Below are 22,255 nucleotides of genomic sequence, written 5' to 3'. Positions count from 1 at the left end.
CCCATGTGTGCTCCCGCAGGAGGGAGAGGAGAGGCGCTAAGTCCTGTTACTAAGGGTTCACTCTCTAGAAGTCCCTGCATCTTCCAAAAGCCCATGGCCCTGACTTGCTTTAGGAACCTTATCCCCAGCCAACGGTGTGGCTGGATACCTCAAAGTCACCACCCTCCCTACCTCTTCTCCGGGGCCCTTTCTTCCTGTTCTGAAGTCCTGGAGTCCCTAGAACAATGGTTCGCAAACTTCAGAGCATGACAGCCCCGAGGTGTTGTTCAGCACAGACTGCTGGAGCCCACGTCCAGAGTTGCTGACCCAGGAGGTTTCGGTTGAGCTTGAGTCTAACATTTCTAATAAACACCCGGGTAGTGCTCTTGCTGCTGGACCACACGTCAAGAGCCACTGCCCTAGAGGGCTGGAAGGCCAACCAAGTTCTGGCCACTCATAGCTCAAACTCCGACGCGCTATGGTCTCCTGACCCCAAAGCACTCCTCAGCCTCAGACATCCGGAGTTGGCAACTGGGGTGCTCCCGGGCTACGGCAGGAAAAGTGGTAGCTTCACTAGAGGCCCTGAGCCAAACCACCTAATCTTTTCTGGGAAAATTCTTTACAACTTGGTGATTGTACCCACCAGGGGGCAGCAGATCCTCATGAGAAGAAACTTTTCTGCAAGGACAGGAATTGGAATCCTCAGGGCCCCTTACTGAAGACTCGAATATCCCACGGAGCACGCGGGTGGTTGAGGTAACAGGGGTCACAGTATAATCTTTATATTCTGTTACTGTTTCATGGATGTCAGACTTTCTCATATATCATCACTTCATCCAAACTCTACAATGGTCCTGAGGCAATGAAGTATGTGACTATGACAGATAAGAAAAGGCTCAAAGGTTAAGTTCAGGTGACTTGTCCAAGATCAGAGGGTGGTTATTTATCAGACCAGGAACGTGGGCACCGGTCCCCTGGCTCCTCCCTCACGCCTGCCCCTTGCGTCCCCTCCACAGTCATCGCAGCCGGGATGCCTGGTTCGTTTACCACCGTGCACTTCCTCCCTTCATCCTCAAAACAACCATTAAGGCCCATTCTCGAATCATCCCCACATTAGAGGCAAGAAAAGTGAAGGAAAATAAATTAACTTGCACAATTAGTAAACAGCAAAGCTAAGGTTTGAACTTGGGCTCATCTAATTTCATAATCCACCAATGCTTCCCTACTGTCACTTGTCATCAGCAATTTGTTGAGCATTTGTTGAGCAGCACTGTGCTGGTCACTGGCCATGCCAAGTCTTTGCCTCGTAGCAGGATCCAATCAAAGAAAATGTGAGACACCCTCTACTGCTGGTGGCCGAGGCCAGGTAGGTCCACATTGGTTTCAGACAGATGGTACAGAAACTGTGGAGCCAGAAAAGCATTGGGCCATTACCATTTAATAAAGTCTCAGAGGGGTGGACAAGCACACAGGCAGGGGAAACCACTTCTCCGGCACACAAACAGCAACAATGGCCCCTCACATTGGCGAGCAGGCAACCCGCCATCCACAGTCTCCCTCTCTCTCAAGCGCAAGCACCTATAGCCTTACATAGCTGTACACACAAAGTCACGCACTCACGCACCGATCAGGCCAAGTGCTTGCAGCAGGTAACCCTGCAAGCAAGCCTAACACAGCTGCCCCACAACCCCTATCCAGGTACCACAGGAATCTCATCAAGATGAGTACCATGGTCCTCGTTTCACAGAGTAAACAGCAGTGCTTAGAGAGGTTAATGAACTTGCCTGAGGTCACAAGACAATAAGCGGTGGGTCAGGGATTTAAATTGGAATAAAAATGAAAATAGAGCCTTATCAAAATTTACAGGTTGCACCTAATGCAATGCTTAGAGGGAAATCTAAAGCATTTAATATTTATATTAAATCTAAAATGTCTCAAATCAATTATCTAAGCTTCTACCTTAAGAAACTAGAAAATAAAGAGGAAATTAGACCCAAAGCAAGAGGAAAGTCATAAAAATAAGAGTAGAAAAAGATCAACAAAATTGATAAATGTCTAGCCAGACTGACCAAGATAAAAAGAGAGAATATGACATCAACCATTGTCAAAAATGAAAAGGAAGCATTATCTTCTAACACTATGCTTTTGCTTTAAAAAGAAATGTGATTAAGATATAGAACCAGAAGGCAGGTTTATGGTTCTTTGATTAATCATTAAAGGAAGTCCCTAGAACTGGTGTTTCAAATAATCTCTCTATTTGGTGCTTCTGAGGTAACACCCTGTGGCCGCCCATCCCAGGAAGATTCTGAAAGGTCAAGAAGTACTGCTCTCTTGTGAAAATCATGGAACATGGTTGTGGGAAAGAAAAAACAGCTTAAAGCTGCTGAGTGAGTAGTTCCATCACCTGCTTTTTAGCAGTGAATTTGAAAAGATACACGTAGAAAGTTCATTAAGCAAGTTCATTAAGAATCTGGAAATAGATTCCCTTCTTGTGCTATCAAACCTCTTGGAAAATCACCCGAAAACCCCAGTCTAAAGATGCTCTAAGATGTTGATCAGAAAATGCATCCCATGTCTGTTAAAAGTGGCTCCAGACAAGGTGCCGCCAGGCAGTCATTCTCACATTGATTTCCATGTTCTCGTTTCCCTGACTGTGTTGGTTCCTGCAGACCTGTTCCTGCTCTCAGTGCGCCTGGGAGTCTCCCTCTGCCTGATTCAAGAAGTCTTCTACAAACTCTTGGTCCAACAGTCCCCTGATGACCCCTTGTCTTTCCAGGCTCAGTTTAGACCCCCTTCATCTGTCCTTCCTTTGTATATGAAATTGTGCCCCTACTCTACCTTACATTATACCGGTACTTTTACCATATATTTATAATACTTGATCGATGCTGTTTACACATCTGTTCCCCATTTTGGAATTACTGTTTGATTCTTTTATGTATCCTGAGTTCCTAAAATACTGTAGAAGCACAATAAATGTCAGCTGAACAATCCTGGGGCTCACCTGCTATTTCTGCACAGTGACAACCTCTTGTTCCAGCCCTGTCCAACCTTGGCTTGACCCAGGCCTGACATAACGTAACCAAAATTTGGCCACAGTGTGATCTGGTTGCAAAGCTCACTCACCCCTGCTAGGATGTTGTTTACTAACCAGGCTGCATTCAACGCTCAGTGCACGTTAGAATCAACAGGGTGAGCTTTTTAAAAATACTGATGTTCAGGCCTCCATCTAGACCAGAAGCTCTTGAGAGTGGGGCCTGGGCACAGCATTTTTAAAGCTTCCAGATGATTCTAACCAGCAACCAAGGTTGAGAACTCTCTTAGCAGAAAGGAGCCTGAGGTTTATACTACCTTTAGATGTGGAAGAATTCTCAGTTCACCACCAAATTTGTTTCCTAGTCTTCCGTCCAGGTGTGGGCTCCCAAACCTTTTCCTCTGAGCCCGGTGCACCTCCACCTGGAATTCAGCCCATCGTCCAAGCCCACCCAAGATACCACATGTCTAAATATTTAAAAGTTATAAATCAAGCTAAAAACCGTTAAATGCTATATGTCCTTTCCTCTTTCCTTGACAAGTATAATATTCATAACATCAAAATTGAAAAATGTGTGCAAAGCTATGGTTTTCATATATCTAAAAGTTGGCAAAATATCAGCCCTGGACGGTTGGCTCAGTGGTAGAGCATCGGCCTGGCGTGCAGAAGTCCCGGGTTCGATTCCCGGCCAGGGCACACAGGAGAAGCACCCATCTGCTTCTCCACCCCCCCCCCCTTCCTCTCTGTCTCTCTCTTCCTCTCCCACAGCCGAGGCTCCATTGGAGCAAAGATGGCCCGGGCGCTGGGGATGGCTCCTTGGCCTCTGCCCCAGGTGCTAGAGTGGCTCTGGTCGCAGCAGAGCGACGCCCCGGAGGGGCAGAGCATCGCCCCCTGGTGGGCGTGCCGGGTGGATCCCTGTCGGGCGCATGTGGGAGTCTGTCTGACTGTCTATCCCGTTTCCAGCTTCAGAAAAATACAAAAAAAAAAAAAAAAAGTTGGCAAAATATCAAAGATAACTTATTGCACGTGTGTGGTTACACGCCTTGGTGAGCCGATGTTTGGGTGGGTGATACAATAATTAATTATTACAAATGTATTCCCTAAAATCTGTATTTCTTGTCCTTCATTTCAGCAAATCACTAACTGTGTTAATGTCATAAAAATTGTTCACAATGATGCCAAATCTCTCTATTTCAATTTAGGGAAACATCCTGCTAAGGTAGTAACTTACAATTGTCAATTACCTTCTTAAAGCAAAATGCCTTAATCTAGAAAGCCAGGAAACAGTCTATAGAAACCAGTTTCCAGAGTGTATTTAAATGAATCTTCTTCAGAGTCATGCATTTGTTTTTGCTTCATTATTTGAATTTCTTTGTGTTTTACTGGAATTATATTTTTGTTGCACATTTATCATGCAGCTTTAAAATATTTAGAATAACAACTTTCTCTAAATTATTTTTAGTTATTAATTTTAGAAAGAAGAGAGAGAGAAGGTGTGAGGAGCAGGAAGCATCAACTCCCATATGTGCTTTGACCGGGCAAGCCCAGGGGGTTTTTTTGTTGTTTTTTTGTTTGTTTGTTTGTTTGTTTTTTGTATTTTTCTGAAGCTGGAAACGGGAAGAGACAGTCAGACAGACTCCCGCATGCGCCCGACCGGGATCCACCTGGCACACCCACCAGGGGCAACGCTCTGCCCACCAGGGGGCGATGCTCTGCCCCTCCGGGGCGTCGCTCTGCTGCGACCAGAGCCACTCTAGCGCCTGGGGCAGAGGCCAAGGAGCCATCCCCAGCGCCCGGGCCATCTTTGCTCCAATGGAGCCTTGGCTGCGGGAGGGGAAGAGAGAGACAGAGAGGAAGGAGGGGGGGGGGGTGGAGAAGCAAATGAGCGCTTCTCCTATGTGCCCTGGCCGGGAATCGAACCCGGGACTCCTGCACGCCAGGCCGACGCTCTACTGCTGAGCCAACCGGCCAGGGGAGCCCAGGGTTTTGAACCAGCGACCTCAGCATTCCAGGCTGATGCTTTATCCACTGCGCCACCACATGTCAGGCCAATTTTCTCTAAATTTTTAAAAACGGGTTTAGAATCCCCTTAAAAGTAAAACAACCAAATTTAAAATGGTTCTGGATTTAGGTTGTTTTTATTTCTGTTTTTGTGAACCTTTGCTGACATTATAGCAAGCAACAGTTTATAACAAATAACCAGATGGTGAGAATTCAAAATTAATTTCACTTTTTTACCAAGAACCAAAATTAGCTTTATTTGAGGATCTTCTATTGTTTTGTTTCATATCTTGTTTAAGTTAAATCTAATTGCTTTAACAACATTTCATTGGAATTCTCATTGTAGAGCAGAATGTTCATCGGTCAAATTTGGTATGTTTTTCATCAAGATGTTCCACCTTTGGGCAATAACAACATAACATACTGAAAATAATGTATATAGTCTTTGAAATGTTCCAAGGAAGACCAGTGCTACCAGCACAGCTGAAACTATGTGTGTTAAATTCAAACCACAGCATGCTTCCGTATTTCAGCCAAACTTATGGATTCTGCACCTTTTTTTTTTTTTTTTTTTTTTTTCTTTTCATTTTTCTGAAGCTGGAAACGGGGAGAGACAGTCAGACAGACTCCCGCATGCGCCCGACCGGGATCCAGCCGGCACGCCCACCATGGGGCGACGCTCTGCCCACCAGGGGGCGATGCTCTGCCCATCCTGGGCGTCGCCATATTGCGACCAGAGCCACTCTAGCGCCTGGGGCAGAGGCCACAGAGCCATCCCCAGCGCCCGGGCCATCTTTGCTCCAATGGAGCCTTGGCTGCGGGAGGGGAAGAGAGAGACAGAGAGGAAAGTGCGGCGGAGGGGTGGAGAAGCAAATGGGCGCTTCTCCTGTGTGCCCTGGCCGGGAATCGAACCCGGGTCCTCCGCACGCTAGGCTGACGCTCTACCGCTGAGCCAACCGGCCAGGGCCTGCACCTTTTTTTTTTAACAATCATGTTAATATTACTATCATAGGCTTACACTCAATAATCTTTTAAATCAGTAGCTAAAATTTAAAGCTATGTTTTCAGTTAAGACAAAGCCTGTATTTTTCACAACAGGTGAAAAATCAATAAAATACTTATTATTATAATTTCAAGTTTCTTGTTTCCACCAGACATTTTAGCAACAAGTATCATAAATGTGAGTCATTCAGCATGACTTTTGACTCTGCTACAACCTAGTTGGACTGAATAATATTTTCTTTTTTAAAGTTTATGTATATTTTTATCACTTTATTACCCATTAATTTAATAATCTCTTTTTAATCTTCCATCTTCAGTCATGATCATTGGTGTTTAAATTTCTTTCATGTTTGGTCATTCTAGCAGCAGATTTTTAATTCATTTCTATATAACCCAGACAAGTTTCCAATGTTTTCCATAAAGATTATATAATTAGTACCATTATAAACATCATTTCATTTGGCTAAATATTCGATACATAATATTTCTCTGTTCAGACTATCAGGCCAATGTCCTGTATTAGTATTTACTTGCCTTTGTTTAAAACTATTCATTGTTTGTTGCTTATTCACATTTTTTCCTCAATCACCTGTGTGATTTTTGTTTGTTTGTTGACATGTGATTTTCATCTTCTGGCCGTAAATATTTTCTCTAGCCAAAGGTGATCTTCAATATTGGTTATGATCGGTACAGAATTAGCAAAATACCATCCTTGAATTTAATATAGAAAAGCCAGTTTCTATCATTTCTTTCTCCAGTTGAAAGAATTATGGTATGAAATAAAATATGAAATTTTCTGTGATGTTCATCCAAGATTTGCAATCATTCCCTAGATGGGGCTGGGTTTTGAGGAGACATTCTCCCAAAGCACGGAACGCCCCCAAGTTTCCCATTTCTCTCTTCTTCTCCGGTTGGGCTCATTTCGTGAATGTAACTTTCTTGGTGTTTCCTAGGAAGGTGCAAGTTACATCCATTTTGTGAATTTGATATGAATAATTCCCTTGTACATTCTCACTGTTTTGATCACTAATTAGATCTTCACTAAGTAATTAGTAAGGTTCTGTGTAAAAAGTTTACATGGAATGGTCCAACAAAAGGCCACTCACTTACTATTTCTGCAGTTTTTAAAGACGTAAGCAGGTCACATCTTTAGCAATGTGCTGTTTCTTTTCAGCTTCTGAATGTTACTCTCCTATTTTACATGTTTTATCACCACCTCAACTTATTCTCATTTATAAAAGGATTAATATAAAAGGTGGTTCTATTCAAAATTGGCCTAATTTTATTGTATTTCATCAAAATGTAAAGAAAGAAAAAGTAAAATTATTTCCTCCTATATTTTAAATCTATTTTAATTATATTTAATATTTAAAATTATCTGTTATAATTAAATGGAAAAATACAAACTATAATTAATAAATATAAATTTCTAAATAAGGGTAACATATTAATTTGATTTTCTGAAAATTTAATATTATACTGAGCATCTTTATAAAAGTAAAGCATTTTTTATTTTTAAGTTGCATTCAAAATCTACCCAGTTTCTTGCTAATGTAAAAAATGAGTCATATACTTAACACACATTACATCTAGATGCACATATATACCAATAAGGGTAATCTGAATTATTATGGATGTTAAGCACTTCCAGAAAATGATATTTGGTAAGAATTCATAGTATTTCTGCTATCTCAGATGACTGTCTTAACAAATCAACTTGTTCTCCACCCAAGAACACTGCCACTGAAATCCTTCTTGCACTCTGAAACAGTACCCTTTTCTGATATTGGTGGCAACACAACCCCAAAACCTTCCTCCTATGGAAACATAGCCACCTTTCTTCCCAAGGACACACCGCTCAAAACAAATGGAGAAGCATTTGCTAGCTCTTGAATGGTGTTAGAGAGTGAACGTCTGGAGTTGCAAGTCACACCATGCCAATGCTAAGTGCCGCACCAGAGTGACATGCTTCTGTGTATTTGTATCATGTGGGGTTCTTTAGAGCCCTTCTGCCCAGGCCCAGCAGTCTCAGGTCCCACCCTGGCCCCACCTCCCTGATGAGAAAGCACGTCCTTACCTCGCCCCAGAGAGCCCCTTCCCTGGCTTCATCCTTCTACCCCCTAAGACAGCATTCTTCAACCCAGCCCTTTTGGGAGTCTGTGGGATCCACCAGAAAATTCTGCCTAACCCCAGCCTGACTGTCTCTGCCCCATTTACTTTGCCTGGACAATATTGACTCTTCAAAATCTTTCAAGTTACTATCATACCACCAAAGTTCTGGCATTTATGCCCAAGCAACACACACAGACACCCAGACAGGCTAACAATATGACCACACATGCTATCTATAAAACGTAATTCTACAAATCGAACAATTTGTTGGGGAAGGGAGGAGGCATATTAAACCATTTTAAATTTGCATAATGAAGTCAATCACTTGTAACTAGCAAATCCATTGTGCCAACTTGTCTCAGAATTGGAGTCATTGTAAAATTCAGTACCAAGTAGTTATCAGTGGCTAGACTCAGGGTGAACCATGCCATGCAAAACAAATGTTATATTTACATGTGCAGGAACCTGAGTGTGATACTGTGTCTTTGTCCCCAGTCCTGGTACAGAGCTCCTAAAACCCTTGGAATTTCCTAAGTGATTAGAGATAAAGGTAGCTTGATAGTCATAGAACAAATGTTTTTTTAACCACACCTGAGTTCATATTAATGTGGTGACTTTGGAAAGCACCTAAAGATTGGGACTGGTTGCCATGGGGACCAACCACTGTGATTGGGGAGTTGGGCCTTTTGGTCCCACCCTCTGACAACCTCTGGGGAGGGGACCCAGCCTGGATATCGAGTTCAATCACCAATGTCCAGTGATTTAATTAATCATGCCTATGCAATGAAGCCTCCATAAAAAATATAAAAGAATGGGGTTCAGGGATATCGGGGTTGGTGGAAAACATGGATATTTGGGGAGTGTGGTATGCTCAGAGAGGATATGGAAGTCCCGTGCTCTTTCCCACACAACTTGCCTTATGCACCTCCTTCATCTGGCTGTTCCCAAGTTGTATCCTTTGATAATAAACTGGAAACCTAGTACTTAAAATGTTTTTTGAGTTCTGTGAGCCACTCTAGCAAATTAATCAAACCCAAAGAGAAGGGTCACTTGAACCAGGTACCAATATCTAAAGTAGGGACTGGGCACCCTTGTAGTTCTGAGCTGTTAACCTGTGGGATATGACGGTATCTCCAGATAAACAGTGTCAGAATTGAATCGTAGAACAACCAGCTGGTGTCAGAGAATTGGGGGGGGGGGGGCGGCACGCACACATTGGAATTGGGAGCAGAATTATACTGAGTTCACTGGTACCATTTTTCTGATGTGGTCACCAATGTCTGGATGCTCCCTATAGATGGGACCTCAAGAGGCCCAGAAATGGGTGTCCTGCACCCCATTTCTCTCGTGGCCCCTCCTTCCTGCAGCCACTGCCCATGCTTTGGAGTTGGCATGAATCACATCAGCATCCCCAACAGCCTGTGTCCTTCTGAGACCCACCACTAAACTCCATTTCCTGTGCCTCCCATCGGGGTATGGTGTGGTTGGTGGTTGCTTTTTCCAGACCTACTCTGAAACCACTGAGAACATATCCTTACAGGCCTGCTGTATGGAAATACCTTATACAAACACGAACACTCAATCTTGCCTCCAAGCAAAGGGAGCCTGTTCCCACGTGTCTCCACAGGACATCAAATAGGTCAGTCTCATCCCTTTACAGAAACAAAAACCAGCCAGACCAGTTGTTCAGCATCATGTGGACCAAGTACAAATAAACTAGAAAGCAGATGTTGACCAAAAGAGGGGCTGCATATTTGCATATAAGTTCCGATCCATTCATCTGCAAGAGGTGTGAGGCAGGGTAAGAGGTCTGGGTAGTGGGGCCAGCTTCCCCCTCAAGGTCATGATGGCTTTCAACCAAAGAAGCCCTTCAAAGTGGTGAGAATACTTGCACAGTAAGAAAATATTTTCTTTGTGTGATCAGTTAGGAAGCAATTAACAATTTCTTCCTTTCTGTCCCAGATTTCAAGCCTAAAAGGTAATCTTGGGTTTGATATTTTATGATGAAAGGACACTAGATAAAGACTTTCTCTGATATGCTTATATGCAAACCCTGGACAGGCAGGAGTATTAGCTCAGCTTTGCCCACTTTCATATAACTACTAAAAGAGAGGACTGCCTTACCATCCACCAGTGGCCTTGTCTTTTGTCTGTCTCCTTTTCTGTTTCCCCCACTTTGTACCAGACAGCACTTCCCAAATGGTAGAGATGACTGATAAATTTCTATGTTGTTTCTTTAAAAAAGAATAAATTGTGTTTCTCCTTATTATATATGTAAAAAAAGATTTGAGTATAACATCAATATTTCCTACTGAAGTGTTATTCGTGCATACTGTTTTCTTTAAATAGTTACTGTGTTCCAAGAGAAAACACTATACCTAATCATAAATTTACCTTCACTCAATTTATTCGTCTCATATTTATTTTACAGGATTTGGGGGGGAAAATGTATCTAGCTTGATGTTTATCTTCTAAATCTCCATATTCTAAACACATGTCTAACTGCCTATGGTAAATATTACATATACTCCCCTTGTTATTGTAAGCTATCTCTTTTATAAAATAAATCGCACCAAAAATACAAAATAGTATTGCTTCAATGTTTAAATCTACTGATTTGGAACTAGCATGAAATTGTTATTCAAATAGACTGCACAGGCGGTGGCAAGATGGCGATGGAGTAGGTGGATGTACCAACTTCCACTTCCCAGAACCAAAGTGGATTACAACTTAATTTTAAAAACCATCATCTGGAAAAACCAACTTTGGACTAAACTAAGAAGACTCTTTAACCAAGGAACACTGAAGAAGTCACACTGAGACTGGTAGGAAAAGTAGAAACATGGAGAGGGCTGCCCAACTCCCAGGAGCGGACAGTAGCCAGGAGAGACTTGCATGGTGGGAAGAGAGTTTAGCGGAGAAGGGAGGGTCCTGAGCCCCAGGAAGAAAGCCCCAGCCTGCAGCCCCAGAGCCTAGGAGAAGCATATGGACAATATTTAGCTTCAAAACAAGTCAGGATACTGGTTGTGAGAAAGAGACAGATTTCTCAGACCCAGGATTCTTCTTAAAGGGACCGCACAGAAAACCTCTTTCACAACCACTCACCTGGGGCTCTGGGGTACGGGGAGAGATGAGAGGACCGGAGTAGCAGAAAGAGAGTGTAATCTAGGAGGGACAGGGAGAAACACTTTGAGGGACAGCCACCCTAATCCCTGGGCTGAGTCACCCCCCCAATCTAAAGTGAATATTTCCCCTGGAACAAGCAATACCAGCAAAGGGAAGCAAGACACCAGCCAAACAAGCTCTCCCATGGCACTCAGAGCAGAGTCGCTTAGAAGGAGGGAGCCTTCAGGAATACAGTATTGAGTGTTTAGGTCTGAGCTGCAGCACCACCACCCACACTGCTGAGGGCTCGCTGGAGGGCAGGCAGCACAGTCCCGTAGGCAAGGGCGGAAGCCAGGCCGGCCAAAACTGAGGCCCAGCGTGAGTTCAGTCTAGCCTGGAAGGGATGGAGGGGACACACGAAAGCAAGTGGTCCAGCCTGGCTGCAGGGCCAGGCAACCAAGAGTGATTCCACCTGCAATCCTGCCCACAGGGCAAAGGCAAAATCCTGGGAACTGCAGAGACCCTGGCTGAACACGGGCATGCAGCACCTCCCAGCATGTGGAGCTGGGGCTTGCAGCCTGACGCACGAACACAGCTCTGCCCACGGGGGTGGGGCAAAAGCCTGAAACGGGCAAAGACCTGCAGCAGAGCATAAGTGCACAGCCCTGTCCACAGTGCCAAGGCTTGCAACCTGGGGTGCAGCGCACAGCCCCACCTGTGGAGGAGAGGCAGAAATCGCAGTGAGAGCCACAGCAGGCCAGCGCCAGCAATGCCCATACGCAAATGCCCAGGGCATGGCAAGGGGTGGCGGGCCTGCAGACAGACCACACCTAGGGAACAGAGGCTATGCCCATTGGACTCCAGAAGCCACACCTTTCTTATACACAGACAAAATGGGAAGTCAGAAAAATGCAACCCAAATTAATCAAGAGAAATCCCCAGAAAAGGACTTGATGAGTCAGATATAGCCAAACTACCAGATGCAGAGTTTAAAATAATGATTGTTAGGATGCTCAAAGATCTTAGAACAACAATAAATGGACATAATGTACACCTAAATAAAGATATAGCAAGTATATAAAAGGACATTGAGATAATAAAAAAGAATCAGTTAGAAATGACAAATATAAAATATCAGAAATAAACACCACATTGGAAGGAATTAAAAGCTGGATGGATGAAGCTGAGGATCAAATCAGCAAGTTAGAGGACAAGATAAACGAAGGCATAGAAGCAGAGCAGCAAAAAGAAAAGAGACTCAAAAAGTCCGAGGAAACTCTAAGAGAGCTCTGTGACAACATGAAGAGAAATAACATCCGCATCATAGGGGTTCCTGAAGAAGAAGAGAAAGAACAAGGGATAGAGACTTTGTTCAAACATATCATAGCTGAAAACTTCCCTAAATTGATGCAGGAAAAAGTCACACAAGTTCAAGAAGCACAGACAATTCCATTAAAGAGAAATCCAAAGAAATCTACACCAAAACACATCATAATAAAAATACCAAAGCTAAGTGATAAAGAGAAAGTATTAAAAGCTGCTGTAGAGAAAAAAAGGCTATCACCTACAAAGGAGCCCCTATAAGGATGACATCTGACTTCTCCACAGAAACACTTGAGGCCAGAAGGAAATGGCAAGAAATATTCAAAGTAATGCAGAACAAGAACCTACAACCAAGACTTCTTTATCCAGCAAGGCTGTTGTTTAAAATTTAAGGAGAAATAAAAAGCTTCCCAGACAAAAAAAAACCAACTCAAGGAATTCATTACAACCAAACCAATGCTGAAAGAAATGTGAAGGAGCCTGTTGTAAACAGATCAAAGGGGGGAAACAATATACCAAAAGAGGAATACAGTTTTAAAGAATAAAATGGCAATAAACAACTACATATCAATAATAACCTTAAATGTAAATGGATTAAATAATACAATCAAAAGACATAGGGTAGCTGTGTAGATAAGAAAACAGGATCCATACATATGCTGTCTACAAGAGACACACCTTAAAACAAAGATGCACATAAACTGAAGGTAAAAGGATTCAAAAAAATATTTCATGAAAATGGAAATGAAAAAAAACTGGGGTAGCAATACTTATATAAGACAAAATGGACTTTAAAACAAAGGCTATAGTAAGAAATAAAGAAAGTCACTACATAATGATAAAGGGAGCACTCCAACAGGAAGATATAACCAATAGAAATATCTACGCACCTAATATAGGAGCACCTAAATATATAAAGCAGACCTTGATGGATATAAAGGGCAAGATCAACAGCAATACTATAATAGTAGGGGATTTCAATACCCTGCTAACATCACTAGATAGATCCTCAAGAAAGAAAATTAACAAAGAAACAGCAGACTTAAAGGACACACTAGATCAACTCGATTTAATAGATATCTTCAGAACCCTTCACCCTAAAGCAGCAGAATATATATTCTTTTCAAGTGCTCATGGTACATTCTCTAGGATAGACCACATGTTAGGGCACAAAAGCAGTCTCAACAAATTTAAGAAGATTGAAATCATATCAAGCATTTTCTCCGATCACAATGGCATTAAAACTAGAAATTAACCAAAACAGAAAAACTGAAAGATACTCAAACACTTGGAAACTAAATAGCATGTTATTAAATAATGAATGGGTTAACAATGAGGTCAAAGAAGAATAAAAAATTCCTAGAAATGAATGATAATGAGCATATAACAACTCAAAATTTATGGGACACAGCAAAAGCAGTCCTGAGAGGGAAGTTCAGAGTATTACAAGCATTTCTTAAGAAGCTAGGAAAAGCTCAAATAAACAACTTAACCCTGCATCTAAGAGAACTAGAAAAATAACAGCAAGTAAAGCCCTCAGGTAGTAGAACGAAGTAAATAATAAAGATCAGAGCAGAAATAAATGACATAGAGGCTAAAGAAACAATACAGAGACTCAATGAAACCAGGAGCTGGTTCTTTGAAAAGGTAAATAAGATTGATGAACCTTTAACTAGACTCACCAAGAAAAAAAGAGAAAGGACTCAAATAAATAAAATTAGAAATGAGAGTGGAGAAATAACAACTGACACAACAGAAATACAAAGGATTATAAGAATATACTATGAAGAACTGTATGCCAAAAAATTAGACAACCTAGATAAAATGGACAAATTCCTTGAAAAACATAATCTTTTAAAAAATCAATCTGGAAGAATCAGAAAACCTAAAGGGACCAATTACAACAAATGAGATCGAAACAGTTATCAAAAAACTTCCAACAAACAAAAGTCCTGGACCTGATGGCTTCACAAGTGAATTCTATGAAATATTCAAAGAAGAACTAACTCCTATCCTTCTCAAACTATTTCAAAATATTCAAGAGGAAGGAACTCTTCCAAGCTCCTTTTATGAGGCGAGCATAATTCTGATTCCAAAACCGGGCAAAGACAACACAAAGAAAGAAAATTATAGGCCAATATCCCTGATGAATTTAGATGCTAAAATGCTCAACAAAATATTAGCAAACCAGATCCAGCAATACATGAAAAAAATTATACATCATGATCAAGTGGGATTTATTCTGGGGAGGCAAGGCTGGTACAATATTCACAAATCAATCAATGTGATTCATCACATGAACAAAAGGAAGGAGGAAAACCACATGATAATTTCAAGAGATGCAGAAAAAGCATTTGATAAAATCTAGCACCCATTCATGATCAAAAAACTCTCAGCAAAGTGGGAATACAGGGAACATACCTTAACATGATAAAGGCCATCTATGACAAACCCACAGCCAACATCATACTCAATGGGCAAAAATTAAAAGCAATACCCTTAAGATCAGGAACAAGGCAGGGTTGCCCCCTTTCACCACTCTTATTCAACATTGTTCTGAAAGTTCTAGCCACAGCAATCAGACAAGAAAAAGAAATAAAAGGCATCCAAATTGGAAAAGAAGAAGTAAAACTATCATTATTTGCAGATAATATGATATTATATATAGAAAACCCTAAAGTCTCCATCAGAAAACTACTGGACCTGATAAATGAATTCAGCAAGGTGGCAGGATATAAAATTAATACTCAGAAATCAGAGGCATTTTTATATACCAACAATGAACTGGCAGAAATAAAAATTAAGGAAACAATCCCTTTCACTACTGCAACCAAAAAATAAAGTACCTAGGAGTAAATTTAACCAAGGAGATTAAAGACTTATACTTGGAAAATTATAAAACATTGATAAAGGAAATCAAGGAAGATACAAACAAGTGGAAGCATATACCATGCTCATGGTTAGGAAGAATAAACATCATTAAAATGTCTATATTACCCAAAGCAATCTATAAATTGCTTACCAATTTATCAATGCAATACCAATTAAAATACCAATGACATACTTCAAAGATATAGAACACATATTCCAAAAATTTATATGGAACCAAAAAAGAACACAAATAGCTTCAGCAGTCTTGAAAAGGAAGAATAAAGTGGGAGGTATCACACTTTCTGATATCAAGTTATACTACAAGGCCATTGTACTCAGAACAGCATGGTACTGGCATAAGAACAGGCATATAGATCAATGAAACAGAACAGAGAACCCAGAAATAAATCCACAGCTTTATGGACAACTGATATTTGACAAAGGAGGTAAGAGTATAAAATGGAGTAAGACAGCCTCTTTAACAAATGGTGCTGGGAAAATTAGACAGCTACTTGCAAAAAAATGAAACTAGATCACCAACTTACACCATTCACAAAAATAAACTCAAAATGGATAAAAGCCTTAAATGTAGGCTGTGAAACCATAAACGTCTTAGAAGAAAACATAGGCAGTAAGCTCTCTGACATCTCTTGCAGCAATATATTGTATTTGCCGATTTATCTCCACGAGCAAGTGAAATAAAATATACAGAATAAACAAATGGGACTATATCAAACTAAAAAGCTTTTGCACAGCTAAAGAAAATAAGTACAGAATAAAAAGACAATGGGAGAACATATTCTACAATACGTCTGATAAGGGGTTAATAACCAAAATTTATAAAGAACTTGTAAAACTCAACACCAGGAAGATAAACAATCCAATCAAAACATGGGCAAAAAAATGAATAGACACTTCTCCAAAGAGGACATACAGATGGCCAATAAGCATATTTTAAAATGCCCAACATCACTAATCATTAGAGAAATGCAAATTAAAACCACAACGAGATATCACCTCATTGGCCTGACCTGTGGTGGTATAGTGGATAAAGTGAGATATCACCTCACACCAGTCAGAATGGCGCTCATCAACAAAACAGCACAGAATAAGTGCTGGCGAGGATGTGGAGAAAAGGGAAACCTCCTGCACTGCTGCTGGGAATGCAGACTGGTGCAGCCACTGTGGAAAACAGTATGGAGATTCCTCAAAAAATTAAAAATCAAACTGCCTTTTGACCCAGCAACCCCACTTTTAGGAATATACCCCAAGAACACCATAGCACTGCTTCAAAAGGAGAAATGCACCCCCATGTTTATGGCAGCATTGTTCACAATAGCGAAGATCTGGAAACAGCCCAAGTGTCCGTCAGTGGACTAGTGGATTAAAAAGCAGTGGTACATATATACAATGGAATATTATGGGGCCATGAAAAAGAAGAAAATCTTACCTTTTGCAACAACATGGATGGACCTGGAAACTTATGTTAAAAGTGTTTTTTTTGTTTTTGTTTTTGTATTTTTCTGAAGCTGGAAACGGGAGAGACAGTCAGACAGACTCCCACATGCGCCCGACCAGGATCCACCCGGCACGCCCACCAGGGGGCGACACTCTGTCCACCAGGGGGCGATGCTCTGCCCCTCCGGGGCATCGCTCTGTCGCGACCAGAGCCACTCTAGCGCCTGGGGCAGAGGCCAAGGAGCCATCCCCAGCGCCCAGGCCATCTTTGCTCCAATGGAGCCTCTGCTGCGGGAGGGGAAGAGAGAGACAGAGAGGAAGGAGGGGGGAGGGGTGGAGAAGCAGATGGGCGCCTCTCCTGTGTGCCCTGGCCGGGAATCGAACCCGGGACTTCTGCACGCCAGGCCGATGCTCTACCACTGAGCCAACTGGCCAGGGCCTGGAAACTTATGTTAAGTGAAATAAGCCAGGCAGAAAAAGAAAAATATAATATGACCTCACTCATTTGAGGAATCCAATGAACAATGTGAACTGAGGAACAGAATTGAGACAGAGGAGAGATCAAAGGGACCAGAGGAAAAGAGGACAGACAGAAGGGGGATGATAGGACGGGATAAATCTGAAGGGAAGGGGGAGGGCCCTATGGGGAGGGAGGAAAAGGGAGATGTTGAGGGGAGTACGGGGGAGCGGGGATGCATTCAGGGCAACACTAGAATCTATGTAAACACAATAAATTAAAATCAATTAAAAAAATAGACTACCCAGAGTAAGTCTCAATCTTGTCATATTTAAAGTGGTCAGATTCATTGTAATTAGGGACAGTCTCTAAGGTTCTCTTCTGCTCAAAGTTTCTTGCTCATTCTCCCAGGGCCAAGGCAACAGGAATCTGCCTCCCAGTAGGAAGCAGCAGAAATCAGGGAAATCGTTAAGCTGAGAAAGGGAATTGGATTATAGCAGAAAGGAAGCTGTCCCAAATCTAGACAAAAAATGTCCTGAAGGCCTGACCTGTGGTGGCGCAGTGGATAAAGCGTCGACCTGGAAATGCTGAGGTTGCCGGTTCGAAACCCTGGGCTTGCCTGGTCAAGGCACATATGGGAGTTGATGCTTCCAGCTCCTCCCTCCCTTCTCTCTCTCTGTCTCTCCTCTCTCTCTCTGTCTTTCCCTCTCCTCTCTAAAATGAATAAATAAATAAATAAAAAATTTAAAAAAAAAATGTCCTGGATGAGGAGCAGCTGGGGGAAGACGCTGCTCCACTATCTGCTGCTTACAGCCACAAATGCCACCACACACACACAAACCACACACATTCACCCACACACCCTACCCCCTGCCTGTGAACACCATACTCACCACACACTCGCCATGCACACACGACATACACATCATCTACAGACAGCACACACACCCTACCCCCCCCCCACATACCATATTTAGACATCACAATGCTCCACCCACCACACACACACACACACACACACACACACACCGTAAGCACCCACACAGAGAGTTGGTGATGACTCCTCCTCCTTAATTTCCAGTCTTGTGTCTGGATTTGAAAACTGCTAAAGAGGTAGGAGTTGGGTGTGGCGAGTAAATTAGAAAACAAAAATGGGCTTTGAATGGGGGTCCCTTGGGGTCTCACAAGATATCATTTTAGGCCAGGACTGGTTTTCTGTTGTGCATGGGTAGGAGGAGAGGGGCTGAGTCCTGGGGGTGGGGGCCTCAGGGAGGAAGCTTCTAGGGAGGGCAGAAACTAGGGTGGGGAGGGGAACAGAAGGTGGAGCACTAATAACTACACCCAGGACCCCAGGGAAAGGATCTCGTGGGTTCTGCTCTAAGCTGGGATGCCCTTTACCAAAACTCAGAGAGTCATCCTGGACCCAAAAGGAAGTCACCACTTGTATTGGCCAGAACTGACCATGACCCTGAGGGGAGTGAGGGCTGAACTCCATGCTTTGCGTGCAGGGGTAGAAGGAGTTAGCTCACCCCCAGCTGGGCAGTCAGCGTCCCCCCCTCTGCAGTCACAGCCACAGACATCCCACAAATGACCATTTCAATGAGAGCTTTTTAACACTGGGCCCTTGAAACTTAAGAAATTCTCCACCCTTCAATTTCTAAAAGTAAATCTCATTCGAGCATTTTATAAAAGGTCAAGCAGTTTTGCCACCTACATCAGAGACATGTAACTTTTCTTCCCTCCTCTTCCTTTTGAAATGACAGCCAAACCCCAGTGGTTTGGTTGCCTGGGAGAACGCTGTGCCACATGCAACATCTGTAAGCAGTTAATTTTCCAAATGGGAGATGGTCACCACAGATGCAGAGCTTTTCAAAATAAACACTAGAAAAATATTACTCCGGCAAAAATGCAAGCTTAGAATCCACCGGAGGGGCGAGGGCCTGCGAGGTAGTCCATGCTATGACAGGACCCAGTTTGCACAGATAAAAGCTGCATCCTAGCTGGCCCAGTGTGCAAAAGCAAGAGAATTGCAATCAGTACTGCAGCACATACAGGGATCTTTGGGGGTGAGAGTATTCCAGCCTCTGTACAGGTGGGGAAATTACAGCCTGGGGCAGGGAGTGAGTGTTGGTACATGTTGGGACTGGAACACAGGCCAAAAGATTTTTGCACTATCATAAGCTTCATTTTTATTTGAATATTTTTAGCTTTTTTTTTTTTTTTTTTTGAGAAAATTAAAGGCCTCTGACTTTTTACTGTTGCCTTTAGGCTCATTTGGGGTGGGAGGGAGACTGCCGTCCTGGCCTCCTGAAACTGGGTGCTTCCTCCCCACATGCTGTGCTGTGCAGCCCCAAGCAGTGAGAAGCCAGGACCCCCGCGGAGGCCAAGGTGGGCGGGACTGACGAGGCCCACGATGCAGAACTCCACTTGGGCAGCTGCTTCTTATCCACCTTATGGAATGAGGCAGCCAAGCTTGAGGGCCCTGTGCTCCAAGACTGAAGAAAGCCAGGTCACTATGACCAGCCCGAGTCAGAGGGAGTTGAGGACAGGGCCGGCTAGAGATCCGACTGCACTCACATCTTTTCCCTGCCACTCCTCCCCGCCCCCATCAGGACTAGATGCTTCTGACCAGGAGTAAAAGCAGGCAGGGAGTAAAGCCCCAACGTGGAGACTGGCACTGACTAGGCATTTAGACGGTTTTAGTTGTTTAGGGTTGAAGAGGAATGGAGGAAATTCAAAAAACAAATAGTGCATTGACAGAAATATTGTTCCAGCGGGGTGAGCCCCTGACCAGTGCTAACCTGTCAGCTATTAGTGTATCCATCTTGGCTCTACTACAGGATGGTTTTCTGCAGCAAGGTTTCAAAAGACAAAAGCTCAGTTCTGTCAGGAGACAAAGAGAAGGGACTAGATGAAAGCAAAAGATAGAAGAAAACAACAGTGGGCAAGCAGGGTCCTAGGAAGAGGAGGTCGGACCTGGAAAGGAAGTGGGAAGCCCGGAAGCGTAAGGATAGGAAAAGTGGAGGAGCACTTGGACATAGTGACCACAAGGGGGCGCTATGGCCCCATCATCACCCTGGGGCAGGCAGGGACTGGGGGGGGGGGGGTATTCCGAACTTCAATTGGGCTTCACTCCCTCCCTCACCCCACTCTCACTCCCAGACCCTTCTAAAGGATTTGAGATCTCCAGTCCTGGGCCCCTGAGGATTGTCTCAGAGGACTCTAAAGGGACCATTCCTTTTGAGCATTTTCATGGCGGGATGGAGGCACCAGGTAAGGAGTGAAGAAGCCTCCCTGACCTGCACCCCAACTCTGTCCCCCATGTTTGATGCCTGGCACCCTGGGGGTAGGGTAGAAAGGCATCTCTGCCCAAAGGCTGCAGATGAGTTTGGCTCCGACAGAGGACCTGGCTGGCAGCAGGAGCTTACATACCCTGAAGCCTGTTTTCTCAGAACTTAAAGCAGGGAAGCGCTGGTCCTGGCTCTCCTTGTTTCATGGCAAACTCAGCCAGGACTGAAAAGGTAAGCCAGAGTGTTAGGTGTCCACCCACAGTGAACCCCAGAGGGGAGGCGGAGGGCCACCCTGTGGCCAACAGTGGCTGGGACTCGCATTTAGGAGCACAGACGCTGAGCCCAGGCATTGCATGGGCTTAGGGCCATGTTCAACCACCCCTGTGCCCCTCTGTCTGAGACCCAGCACCTGTTGTCTAGAATCAGAACATACTCACCCCAGGGCAGACACCCTGTCAAATTCTATATCCTCCTCGGCTTCTCTGTTTTCAGTCTGGTCCTCAGACACAGAAAGCTCCCATCTCTACAACCTTCCTCATGTTACCTTTTCCTAGATGATGGCTTAACAGGTATTAGTTACAGTTCAAGATCATTGATTTCTTTCAAGAAGATTTCAGAGAGACCTAGGCCCCCCCAAGTTTAAATCACATCTCAGGATGGTTCTTCCACAAACTCAGACATTCTTTCAAAACATATTTATTGGTTTTCTCTTGCTTTTCCAGAGGCGTGGAAAAGGCAGGCTTAGGAACCACGTGTGGTGAGACTCTGGGCTACTTGTTCCAGCCTCTGAGGACACTTCTGGGAAGGCACTGAGCCACGCAAGGCAAGCTCAGGTGTGATTCTTGCAGGTAATCACTGAGAGTCTGGCCCCACTGAGACAAGAGGAGACACCAGCAGAATCCAGGCACAGGTGGGACCCTGAGCTGTCCATCCTCAGCGGGACCCTGCCCAGCAGGCTGCTGTAACTTGGGGAGACCTCTACCTTCAAACCAGAATGCAAGGAAGAGGAGCAGAGTCAGAATACTGGACAAGACTATGGAGAGATTATGGATTCAGGAACCGCAGCTATGGCATTGGAGGATGGGGATGAATGGGAAATTCTGGAAGTGGGGGCTGCCCGGGCAGCCAGGCTGCCTCTGACACACCCGATCCTCATTTGGATTTGAGCAAAGGAGACTTAAGAGCAGGAGGAAGGCACCCAGGAGCCTGTGAGTCGTGCCTAAGCCTCTGGATCCCACATCTGAGGATCATGACTTACTATCAGCTTTGAGCCGTGGTAGTACCGTCGCCTCTGAGGTTTAACCAAGGCACGATTGTTACTGATTGAAAACATGAGACTGAATTCCAGCCCCTCCTCCCTCCAGTGGCAGGCTGAGGCTCCACATTCATTTCCTGCCTTGGTCAGAATTGGCCGGGGAACAGGACAAGCCTGCTGGTGGCTCCTGCCAGTGGCTCCAGCCAGGATAGGCTGCAGAGAATAAAGGCAGGCACAAAGGGGTTCCCAAGGGAATGAAGCATGGACCTGAACAGCTGATGCCCCCTTGCATCTCATGCAGGTCCTTCTAGAGCCCCAGGCACGTGCCTAGGGAGGGTGTCGAAGGTCACTGTTGTAAGCCCCTCTTG

At 43.8% G+C, this 22,255-nt stretch overlaps 1 pseudogene; it reads left to right on the top strand.

The window, feature by feature from the left end:
* The first annotated feature begins 21,894 nt into the window (after positions 1–21,894).
* Positions 21,895–22,011, top strand: LOC136401846 (U4 spliceosomal RNA; annotated as a pseudogene).
* Positions 22,012–22,255: the final 244 nt, after the last annotated feature.

The sequence above is a fragment of the Saccopteryx leptura genome, chromosome 3 (genome assembly GCF_036850995.1).
Source record: "Saccopteryx leptura isolate mSacLep1 chromosome 3, mSacLep1_pri_phased_curated, whole genome shotgun sequence".
In the NCBI taxonomy this organism is placed as follows: Eukaryota; Metazoa; Chordata; class Mammalia; order Chiroptera; family Emballonuridae; genus Saccopteryx; species Saccopteryx leptura.
This window is presented reverse-complemented; position numbering and strand designations above follow the sequence as displayed.